This window comes from Pongo pygmaeus, chromosome X (genome assembly GCF_028885625.2).
Source record: "Pongo pygmaeus isolate AG05252 chromosome X, NHGRI_mPonPyg2-v2.0_pri, whole genome shotgun sequence".
Lineage (NCBI taxonomy): Eukaryota > Metazoa > Chordata > Mammalia > Primates > Hominidae > Pongo > Pongo pygmaeus.
The window spans coordinates 91,000,805-91,012,913 of NC_072396.2; positions in this window are offsets into that span (position 1 = coordinate 91,000,805).

Consider the following 12,109-nt stretch of genomic DNA (forward strand, 5'->3'; position numbering starts at 1 on the left):
CACTGGGAGTTGTAGACTGGAGCTGTTCCTATTTGGCCATCTTGTTGAATAAATCCTCCTTCTTATTTTAAATGGGTTCTCAGCCTGTGGTTTTCAATGATTTTCTCATTGTACTTGAGGTACTTAAAATGTGTATGGTTAAATATTAATTAATCCATGTGAATTTTATTTGTGCTTTATAACTTAGTATTTAGGTACAAGTGTTACAAAAAGCTTTCAGCTAAGTAAGCCAGGGGTCACAGTTTGAATTAGAGTCATCATCAAATTAAATTATCTTATTTTTAGGTAAGTGCAAGAGCTTGCCCTCATTCATGTATAAGAATGAATCTTTATGGAACTGAGAAATTCTACACAAAAAAAATACCGGCTGATAGGTAAATAATGAATAGCATAGTAATTGTACTTGCCATTATGAATACTAAAATATTGTATTCATGTACTATCACTACTTTGTAATTATTTTTCCTTAACTTGACTAATGTTATTTTGAGTCTTTGGTTTATTTTGAGGCTTTAATTATTTGAGTGTGTGAACAAATTTGGTTATGTGAAAAGGTTTTATTAATAAAAAGCTTGAACATAATTAATCTAATCATCAGTTGATTTAAAGCCTGAAACTCTAATGCACAAAGGACTAGATTTCATCAAAATAATCTATACATAGATATTTATTATAATAAATATTTTTACCAATAAAAATATATAAAGCTGAGATATTATTAACCGAATTGTGTCCCCTTCTGTGAGAAAAAAATTAATTAGTTGAAGCCCTAAAACTTAGTGTGACTGTATTTCAAGATAGAGCTTTTTAGGGGGTAATTAAGGTTAAATGTAGTACAAAGTGTGGGGCCCTGATCCAATAGGACTCATGGTTTTATAAGAAGAGGAAAAGGCACCAGGAGTATGTGCCTAGAAAGAAGGCCACATGAGAACACAAGAAAGTGGCCATCTTCAAACCAAGGAGAGAGGCCTCAAGAGAAATCAATCTATTGACACCTTAATCTTGGAATTCCTATCTCCAAACTATAAAAAAAGAAATATTTAAGCCATTCAGTCTATGTTATTTTGTCATGACAGCCCTAGCAAAGTAAAGTAGTCTAACCTTATATGTAGTTTTGCCTTCTGCAGTTTCAGTTATTTGCAGTCAATTGAAAACATTAAATGTAAAATTTCAGATATAAACAATTTATAAGTATTAACTTGCACGCCATTCTGAAGTTCATGCTAAAATCTCTCACCTTCCTACTCCATCCTGCCTTGGACATCAGTAAATCCTTTGTCCAGCATAGCCATGCTGTATTTGCTATTTGCTTTTTAGTCACTTAGTAACCATCTTGGTCATCAGATTTAAAAAAAACAAAACCTTAATATGTATAGTTTTCAGTATTATCCATGATTTCATACATACACTGGGGTGCTTGAATAAGAAAGACTACTATAATATAGATTTTGATACCAAGAACTGGGATACTACTGTAACAAATACTTAATAATATGAATGTGGCTTTGGAATTGAGTAATCAATTGAGGCTGAAAAAGTTTTGAGGTGCATGTTAGAAAGGCCTCTACTACTTTAATAAGACTGTTTCTAGGAATATGAATATTAAAGGTGATTCTCGTGAGGTCTCAGAACAAAATGGAGAACATGTTATTGGAAACCAAATAAAAGACAATTATTGTTGTAAGGTGGGCAAAGAACTTGGCTGAACTGTGTTCTAGTGTTTTGTAGAAGGTAGAAGTAGAAAGCGATGAACTTCGATATTTAGTTGAGGGGATTTTCAAGCAAAGTGTTAAAGACACAGCCTGTTTCTTCTTTACTTCTTATAATGTGAGAAGAGAGAGACAAGTTGAAGGAATTGCTGAACAATGAGAAGCCAGGGATTAAAGATTTGAAAAATTAACAACCTATCCATATTGCAAAAAGTGAGCAAATTTGTACTGAACAGAACACCAAGGACCAAGGATGTGGTTGGAAAATTATTTGCTAAAAAGACTATGTCTGTGATGTATAGATTTAATGAGCATATCAGCAGAAGCCAAGCCAAGAATAGCAATGAGAATATACTAGCAGAGGCACTGTTAGATCAGACTGTGGAAAGAAATAAGATAAAATTAAGAAAGGTTGTTGAACCTTGGGGATTCTAAAAATAGGACAAATGAACTAGTTGGCTTTGCACACTTACTATCCTTCAAGGAAAAGGAAGAATGACCATGAGTTTTATTTTTGTGTCTTAAATTGTGGTAGAATTTTCCTTGCTATGTGTTGGACTTCCTTGGGACACCTTTCTTATTTCTGATTCCTCCCTTTTATAATGTGAATATCTATCTTATGAGCATTCTACTATTGTATTTTGGAAAACATAAGTTTTCCAGTTTTAAAAGTTCATATATAAAGAATAATCTTGACTCTGGATAAATCCTACATCTAGATTCACCCACAGCTGGTTTGGATGATATTTACGTAAAGCTTTGAATTTAGAGTTGATGATACAATGAGTTAACACTTTTAGGGATGTTAGGATAGAGTGAATATATTTTGCGTATGAGAAGGACATTAATTCAAGGAGAAGGATAGACTGGAGACTTTTATGGGCTTAATTTTGTCTTGCCTCCCAAATTAATATGTTGAACATGTAACCCCCAATGTGACTGTGATGATAAGATCTTTAAGGAAGTAATTGAGGCTACACAAAGTTGTAAGGGCCGGGGCTCTAATCCAGTAGAACTTGTGTTCTTATAAGAAGAAGAGATACCAGGAGTGTGCATGCACAGATAGAAAACCATGTGAGGGCACAGGAAGAGAGTGGCCATCTTCAAGACCATAAAGAAGCCTCAGGAGAAACCAAACCTACCAAGACCCTGGTCTTTGACTTCCAGCCTCCAGAAGTGTTAGAAAATACAATGCTATTGTTTAAGCCACCTAGTATGTGGTATTTTGTTATAGCAGCTACAGCAGACCAATACAAGAGATGAATCTGTGATATATCATGCAACTATTCCTCATTTCTACATTATCCTTTCAGGGCTTATTTCAGGTGTCATGGCTTTTACTTTTATTTTGAAATATACCATGTCTTTGCAAATAGATGTCAGCCTGAGTAATTATGCAAATAGTATGATAATATTTCTTCTGTAATTTTTACTTCTCCAAACATTGAATTGGGCCTATGTGTCCTGGTGTGAAGGCATTGCATTTCAGATTCCAGGGAAAACATACTAATAAGATAATTCAATTTTTACAAACAATCTTCAGGGAGTCATGGAGAATAATCCCTTTTTTCCCAAAATATCAAGAAGCTAGAACTTGGACATGGTTCCAGAATAATCATGGGCAGTGTGGTTTAGAAGAAATTTATTGGCATGGATTATTAAAAACCAGCGCTTATTACCTAAGAAAAAGTAAAGCTACACCGATTTAATTTACTTTTTTATACAGTAGGATAGACAAAAAATCAAAACAAAGTCAAAATAATCATGTTGTTCTTGAAAGACAGAGGAAAATAGAGTTGTTTAATAGTTAAGTGGTCTCCTAAATAAATTACACGCACTTCAGTGAGAACTTAAGACAATTAATTGGGGTAACAGAAGCAGTCTTTTAATTTATTTTTTAATCTTTTTTACAGTTTAAGTTTTTGTAAAATTTTATACTATATATATTCATTTAGTAGTATATGTATACAATATTAAACAAAAGGGAATTGAATTTTTTGCTCAGTTTTAGTTTGTTGATAGGTAGTGCAAGCAGTTATTTCAAAGATTACTGATCTAGATAACTGCTTTTACCAGGGAAAAGCCTAAAGTATACTGATCAATGGTTTAAACAAGAAAGGGGAATTTCTGGTTTTAGTCTGTACAGTTCTGTGTTAAATTTTTTTGTGTGAAATATTATATAAATGACATTGTGAGGGAAGTTTATGTAGAGAGATAATGCTTAAATGAGAGCAATAGCTAATTTGCTGAATAGTTGAGTGAGGATCCGAAGTAATGTCAACATCTTGAAACAGTAGGCTTAATCTAATAAGCTAAATGTAGTTATTCATATAAAGACTTCCACATTAAAAATAATGAGATTAATGTCTGTAATCCCAACACTTTTGGAGGCCGAGGCAGGTGAATCATTTGAGCCCAGGCATTTGAGGCCAGCCTGGGCAACATGGTGACACTCTATCTCTACACAAAATACAAAAACTAGCTGGGAATCGTGGTGCATTCCTGTAGTCTCAGCTACTCAGGGGGCTGAGGTGGGAGGATCACTTGAGTTCAGGGATGTCAAGTCTCCAGTGATCTATGATTGCACCATTGTACTCCAGCCTGGGTGGCAGAGTGAGAGCCTTAAAGAAAAAAAGAAGAAAGAAAGGCAAAGAAAGACAAAGAAAGACAGAAAGGAAGGAAGGAAGGGAGGGAGGGAAAGAAAGAAAGGAAAGAAGGAAAGAAAGAAAGAAGAAGAGGAAGAAAAGAAAGAAGAAAGGAAAGAAAGACAGAAAGAAAGAAAAAGAAAGAAAGAAAGAAAGAAAGAAAGAAAGAAAAAGAAGAAGAGGAAGAGGAAGAAGAAGAAAAAGAAGAGAAAGAAAGAAAGAGATACCTAATGCTAGATGACGAGTTAGTGGGTGCAGTGCACCAGCATGGCACATGTATACATGTGTAACTAACCTGCACATTGAGCACATGTACCCTAAAACCTAAAGTATAATAATAATAAATAAATAAAAAATAAATAAAGTCACCTCACAGTGTTAAAAAGAAAAAAAAAGAAAGAGAAAGAAAGAAAGGAAAGAAAGAAAGAGAAAGAAAGAAAGAAAGAGATAGAAAAAGAAAGAAGGAGTAAAGCTAAAACTCACATATGGTACTATATAATGCAGAATAGTATCATAGATGAAATATTATGGCTAATGAGAGCTAAATAGAGAAAGTTGTATTAATCAACTTTTGACTTCCATAATAGCCTCTTGAGTTAATTTCAGAGGTAATAAAAATTTTAAATAAAATGTTTTTATTGGAAAAAATTAACTGGACTTTTTTGAGGGAGAAAAGTTTTGTACAATAAATGGCAAATTTCTGAGATAGGATACAATCAAGTTTATATATTAAAACAAGTGTTGACAGAAGAATAGATGAATGCCTAAAATAGCCCTGCATTGGGAAAGAGTCAAAAGTTGTCCTGAATGTGTAATAGACCCTCAATGGATCAGTGGAGAAATGAATGTTTGTGTTGAGACAGACTCTTATGATACAAATGCCTTCTGTGGCATGCAACAGAGAACTGTATGGTAGTCCAACACTTTCTTAAATTTTCCATTGTTCATTATTTTTCAAGTAACTTCCACACAGTGCCATGTATTACGTGAATTGTCCTTCTCTATAATATATGATGAAGACATCCCATTATTTGTGCTACTTGCACATAACTTGTGTAATAATCCAGAAAACATGATCTTACCTCAAATTATCACTTTTCAATAGCTCAGGGCAATAATATTCACTTGTCCAAAAGATGGGAAGTTTCCAGATTCCCAGAAAACCAAATGTTGGATTATGGCAAGGAAAACTCTGGTGTTTGTATCCGGTATTTAGTGGGACTAAACAGAAACATTGGAAAATCAACCATTCCATTTGAACCAGAAAAGTGGAAAAGCCTACCATGAGCAGTTTATTACTATCCAATGTACACCTATTACACAATATATATTAACATTTGAGATTATGTCTGTAAAGGACAGAAATAGAAATATAGTAGGATATGAATCCATTACATGAAAATATAATTGAAGAGAGTAAGACTATTAAACAGGCAAGTGAAAACTATTTTCAAATATTTCACTTGCTATGCGAAAGAAGCTTTAGAATTATTCTGTGTAACTTCAGAGGGAAAAAAAGACAAAGAAAATTTTCCTCAAAACAAAAAGGAACATATGCTACTTTATCTTGATAGATAGATAGATAGATGATAGATAGATAGATAGATAGATAGACATTCTGTGTATATTGTTTTTCCTGTCAAAGCACATTTCTAGGTGAATATTCTACATCATACTGTGTCTCTCACTATTTCAGTCATGTTATTAACAGGTTTTTCTATTAATTTACTTTAATTCAAAATTTATGTGCATTTTCAAATTTTTGTAATTGTTTTAATCTGATTTTTCTAAATTTAATTTTAAATTCCAGGATACGTGTGCAGGACCTGCAGGTTTGTTACATAGTTAAATGTGTGCCATGGTGGTTCGCTGTACCTATCAACCCATCAACTAGGTATTAAGCCCCACATGCATTAGCTATTTATCCTGATGGTCTCTCTCCCCCAACCCTCCCACAGACCCCAGTGTGTGCCATATCCCTCCGTGTGTCCCTGTGTTCTCATTGTTCAACTCCCACTTATAAGTAGGAAATGGGGTGTTTGGTTTTGTTTTCCTGCATTAGTTTGCTGAGGATAATGGCTTCAAGCTCCTTCCATGTCCCTGCAAAGGATGTGATCTATGGTTACAATCACTTTAACTTTTTAACAAAGAACACTTGGAGATCTCATATTGCTAGAGCAAGGAAAGTCTGTCTTTTGTATTTCATATCTCATAGTAGGATTATTTTTTTCAGAATTATTTTGTTGGAATTATGAGATGAATATCAATATAACAATGATATTTGCTAAGAATTATTTTTATTCTTAGCAGGAAAAATGAAATAAAACCAGATTTTGTAGTATAGTTTGAAATCAGTCAGCTTTGTTCTTTTTGCTTAGGATTGTCTTGGCTATACGGGCTCTTTTTTGATTCCATATGAAATTTAAAGTAGTTGTTTCTAGTTCTGTGAAGAAAGACAATGGTAGCTTGATGGGGATAATATTGAATGTATAAATTACTTTGGGCTGTATGAGCAAGGCTACAGTAGCCAAAACAGCATGATACTGGTACCAAAACAGATATATAGACCAATGGAACAGAACAGAAGCCTAAGAAATAATGCCACACATCTACAGCCATCCAATCTTTGACAAATCTGACAAAAACAAGCAATGGGAAAAGGATTCCCTATTTAATAAATGGTGCTGGGAAAAATGGCTAGTCATATGCAGAAAACTGAAACTGGACCCCTTCCTTACACCTTATACAAAAATTAACTCAAGATGGATTAAAGACTTAAACCTAAGACCTAAAAGCATAAAAACCCTAGAAGAAAACCTAGGCAATACCATTCAGGACATAGGCATGGGCAAGGACTTCATGACTAAAACACCAAAAGCAATTGCAACAAAAGCCAAAATTGACAAATGGGATCTAATTAAACTAAAGATCTTCTGCACCACAAAAGAAACTACCATCAGAGTGAACAGGCAACCTACAGAATGTGAGAAAATTTTTGCAATCTATCTATCTGACAAAGGGCTCATATCCAGAATCTAAAAGGAACTTAAATAAATTTGCAAGTAAAAAAACAACCCTATCAAAAGTGGGTGAAGGATATGAACAAATACTTCTCTAAAGAAGACATTTATGCAGCCAACAAACATATGAAAAAAAGCTCATCATCACTGCTCATTAGAGAAATGCAAATCAAAACCACAGTGAGATACCATCTCAGACCAGTTAGAATGGCGATCATTAAAAAGTCAGGAAATAACAGATGCTGGAGAGGATGTGGAGAAATAGGAACGCTTTTACACTGTTGGTGGGAGTGTAAATTAGTTCAACCATTGTGGAAGACAGTGTGGCGATTCCTCAAGGATCTGGATCCAGAAATACCATTTGACCCAGCAATCCCATTACTGGGTATATACCCAAAGGATTAATCATTCTACTATAAAGACTCATGCAAACGTATGCTTATTGCAGCACTGTTCACAATAGCAAAGACTTGGAACCAATCCAAATGCCCATCAATGATAGACTGGATAAGGAAAATGTAGCACATATACACCATGGAATACTATGCAGCCATAGAAAAGGATGAGTTCATGTCCTTTGTAGGGACATGGATAAAACTGGAAACCATCATTCTCAGCAAACTAACACAGGAACAGAAAACCAAACACGACATGTTCTCACTCATCAGTGGGAGTTGAACAATGAGAACACATGAACATGGGGAGAGGAATATCATACACCAGGGCCTGTCGGGGGATGGGGTGCTAGGGGAGGGATAGCATTAGGAGAAATACCTAATGTAGATGACATGTTGATGGGTGCAGCAAATCACCATGGCAAGTATATACCTATGTAACAAACCTGCACGTTCTGCACATGTATCCCAGAACTTAAAGTATAATAATAATAATAAAGCAGATTTTAAACTTAGAGAAATATATCCACTCCTTGAAGAACATTGACCATTTTTATGCGTGAAGAATGCTTGCTATAAAAGTACTGCGTAGCTTTGTAACTTTTCTGTTTTGTTTTCAGTCAGAAAAGGAAGTAGGCTCCAAAATGGGTCTGCAATTATGTTGACTATGTTCCTTTAGTAAGAAAGGTTGGAGATTACAAGCTTTTCATAGTAACACATCTTTATAGAAATTTAAGCCATAATATGTGTGCTTAAAGCCGGAGTTAATTTTAATGCAGATTTGCATCAAAGCATATGACCTTTGTCTTCTTGTTAGGAGCATCCTGCATTATTTTCTTCTGCAATGTTCCGTTACTCTATTACAGATCAAATGTGCTGTAACATCTTTTATGCATTAGGCTACATATAATTTAGCATGAAACAATTTTGATAAATATAATATTTTTAAATCCAGATAATGAAAGAAATTCAACTAAGTAGCTTATTGGGCAAATGAATAATTTTAATTTTAGATTGATTCTAGAATTATTTGAAACATTTGTTTTCTCAATTTCTAGGTGAAAAAATATGTTTTCTAATTTTTTAATAATTTCTAGTTTTGTAGTATTAAGGTTAGATAATGTTCAATTTGTGGAATTAAATGAGGATTTTGTGTAGCCTAGTAAGTACTCATTAAACTTTAATACACATACAAACCACCTGGGGATATCGTTAAACAAATTCAGATTCAGCATGCCTGGGGAAAGGTCTAAAATTCAACAGTTCTGACACAGCCCTTGGTAACACTGACACTGCTGATTCTTGTATATCAAGGACCTACTAGATGGTGATTTCCATGTAATCCCAGAGGTATATTATCAATTGCCTTGATATAGAATACATATCCATAAAACACATATACATACATAAATTCATATCTCCTTTATTAATTATATAACTTAGATCTTCAATACACTTTTTAAATTACGTACATTTAATTCATTATGTACTCAAAGGTTTAAATAGAAGTCTTCCATTGGATTTCATTTTATTATGTTTTATCTGCTTTAGTTTATTTTCTCCGACACTTGCTACTGTAATATCTGATGTATAAAGAGTCATTTTTATATTCCTCTTTTGAACTGTAGCCTTTAGCATTATAAAATATTCTTTATTGTCTTGTGTAGAGATTTTTGAGCCTCTGTTTCAAATTCTCTGATGGCAAGATTACATTTACTTTCTTTTTTGTTAGCATTTGCCTAGTATTGCTTTTCCAATGATTTTCTTTTAATTTTATTTGACTCTTTGTAAATAGGTAATACATACCTATTATTCCAGAGAATCTGTATAAATATATACACACATTATAATATTATGTATTTATTCGTTTTGTTCATTTAAACAATCATTTACAATGTTATATTTAGATATAATATACAATTATATGTATTATATATGTATATGCATCACACATGCTTATATTCATTCTACTCTTCCTCCTATCTTCTGTAGAAAACTATTTTTTAAAATTTATCTTTTATGTAGCTTTCAAATGCTTCTTTATGCAAATACAAGGGGCTGTGAAAAACCATTATAACCCCCTTTTTAATCAAAAGTTGATACTTTATATATTGTCCTATGTGTTTTTAAACCCACTTAAAATACATGAGGATTACTACCAGTAAATGGGGATGCAAATCTTAGGATCTTACTTGGCCTTCCCAGACACCACCTCAGTAGGAGTGCTGTGGCAAGTCATTACAGCCATGCAAGGGTGAAAGTCTTGTTTCCCTATTTGGCAGTTGCTGGTGTGAATGGAGTGGGCCATAGTTTTATTCTGTAGTGTTTGCATGGAGTTGTGGAATTATTATTTGAAAGTTTCCTGTCTTTCGAGGATACATTGTTTTTTGTTTTTTTGACAAGATGAAGCAGGTTTTCTTGGGTCTCTTTTTGTTGGCACTCATTGGTGTGTCTGTATTACTGGCTTTTCCAGCACCATCCTGGGATATACCAGGTGAAAAGAAACTCAGTGACCTCACTACCATGTCATCCTTTGGGCCTTAAGTTCACTACCCAATTTGTTTTTTTTTCTCTACAATCCAGTCATCTTCTTATATTTGTATTACATACAATTTTAAGTGCTTTTAGTTGTATTTGATTGGACGAATAAGAAAAAAATTTGTCTCCTCCATTTTCCTCAGAGAGGAAGGAACCAACTTTTCATTTTTTATATTGTATATATTTGCCTTCTCTGACTCTTCTTGATAGTTTTGTCAAAAATTTACATTTGCTTTTAAATGCCAGCTTTTAAATTTATTATTTCTACTTTTTCTTTTTACTTCATTAATTTATTGTTAGTATTTTATGCATTACTAATATCCCATAGATTTTGCTAGCATCTCCATTATCATTTTTTAGAAAATATTTGATTTCTATTTGCATTCCTTCCTTTACCCAAGGGTTATTTAACATAGAGCTTTTATGATAAGTTTCCAGATTGATGGGCCTTTTGGTATTCCATTTATTTAAGTAGACTTTTTTTTTAGAGTTGTATTAGTTTCAGAGCAAAACTGAGCAGAAAGTGTATTGTTCCCGTATACTGCCTGACCACCCACACATAGAGCTTCTCCCACTACCAGAATTTCACACTAGAGCGGTACATTCGTTACTACCAATGAACCTAAATTGACACATCATTATCACCCAAAGTTCAACATAGTGTACATTAAGGATCGCTGTTGATGTTGTACAATCCATGGGTTTTGACAAATATATACTTACATGTATCCACTATTATACTTTCATGCAGAATAGTTTCACTGCCCTAAAAATTATCTGTGCTCCAGCTATTCATTCCTCCCTACCCTACATCCCACGTCTACCTCTGGAGTCCAATGATGTTTTTTACTGCCTTCATAGTTTTGCCTTTTTCAGAATGTCATACACCTGGAATAATAAACTCTGTACCTTTACAAGTCAGTTTCTTTCACTAAGTAATATAGACTAAAGGTCTTTCCATGTCTTCTCATGGTTTAGTAGCTCATTTCCTTTTAGCACTGAATAATACTTTATTGTCTGGATGTATCACAGTTTGTTTATACATTCACCAACAGAAAAACATCTTAGTTGCTTCCAAGTTTTGGAATTATGAAGAAAGCTGCTATAAATGTCTATGTGTAGAATTTTACGTGGGCCTAAGTTTTCAACTCATTTGTTATATACCAAGGAGCACAGTTACTGGAAGTTATAGTAAGAGCATATGTAATTTTGTTACAAACTGCCAAACTATCTTTCAAAGTGGTTGTGCCATTTTTGTATTTTCACCAGTGATGAATGAGAAATCTTGTTGCTTCATACTCTCACCAGCATTTAGTGAATTTAGCTTTTAGAATTTCACCATTCAAATAGACCTTAAGTGGTACCTAGTTTTTTACATTTGCAGTTCGTAAATGGCATATAATGTGGAGACCCTTTTCATGTGTGTTTGCCAATGGTATGTCTTCTATGGTGAGGTGTATGTTCAGCTCTTTAGTCCATTTTTAATCGAATTTTTATAACTTATTGTTAAATTTTAGGAGTTCTTTATATATTTTGAATAACAGATATATGTCAGTCAACTGAGCTGCCATAACAAAAATATCATAGGCTTTATGGCCAAGATACATGTGCCAATATTGTCAGATTCTATTGAGGTCTCTCTTCTTATCTTGCAGACAGCTGTCCTCTCACTGTGTCATCACATGGCAGAGATGTAAGAGAGCAAGCTGTCTATTGTCTCTTCTTATAAACACTAATACCATCATCTGGGCCTGTTGTGCTTTCTATTGTTATGGTTTATTTCTAATTTGGTCTTGAGGTTG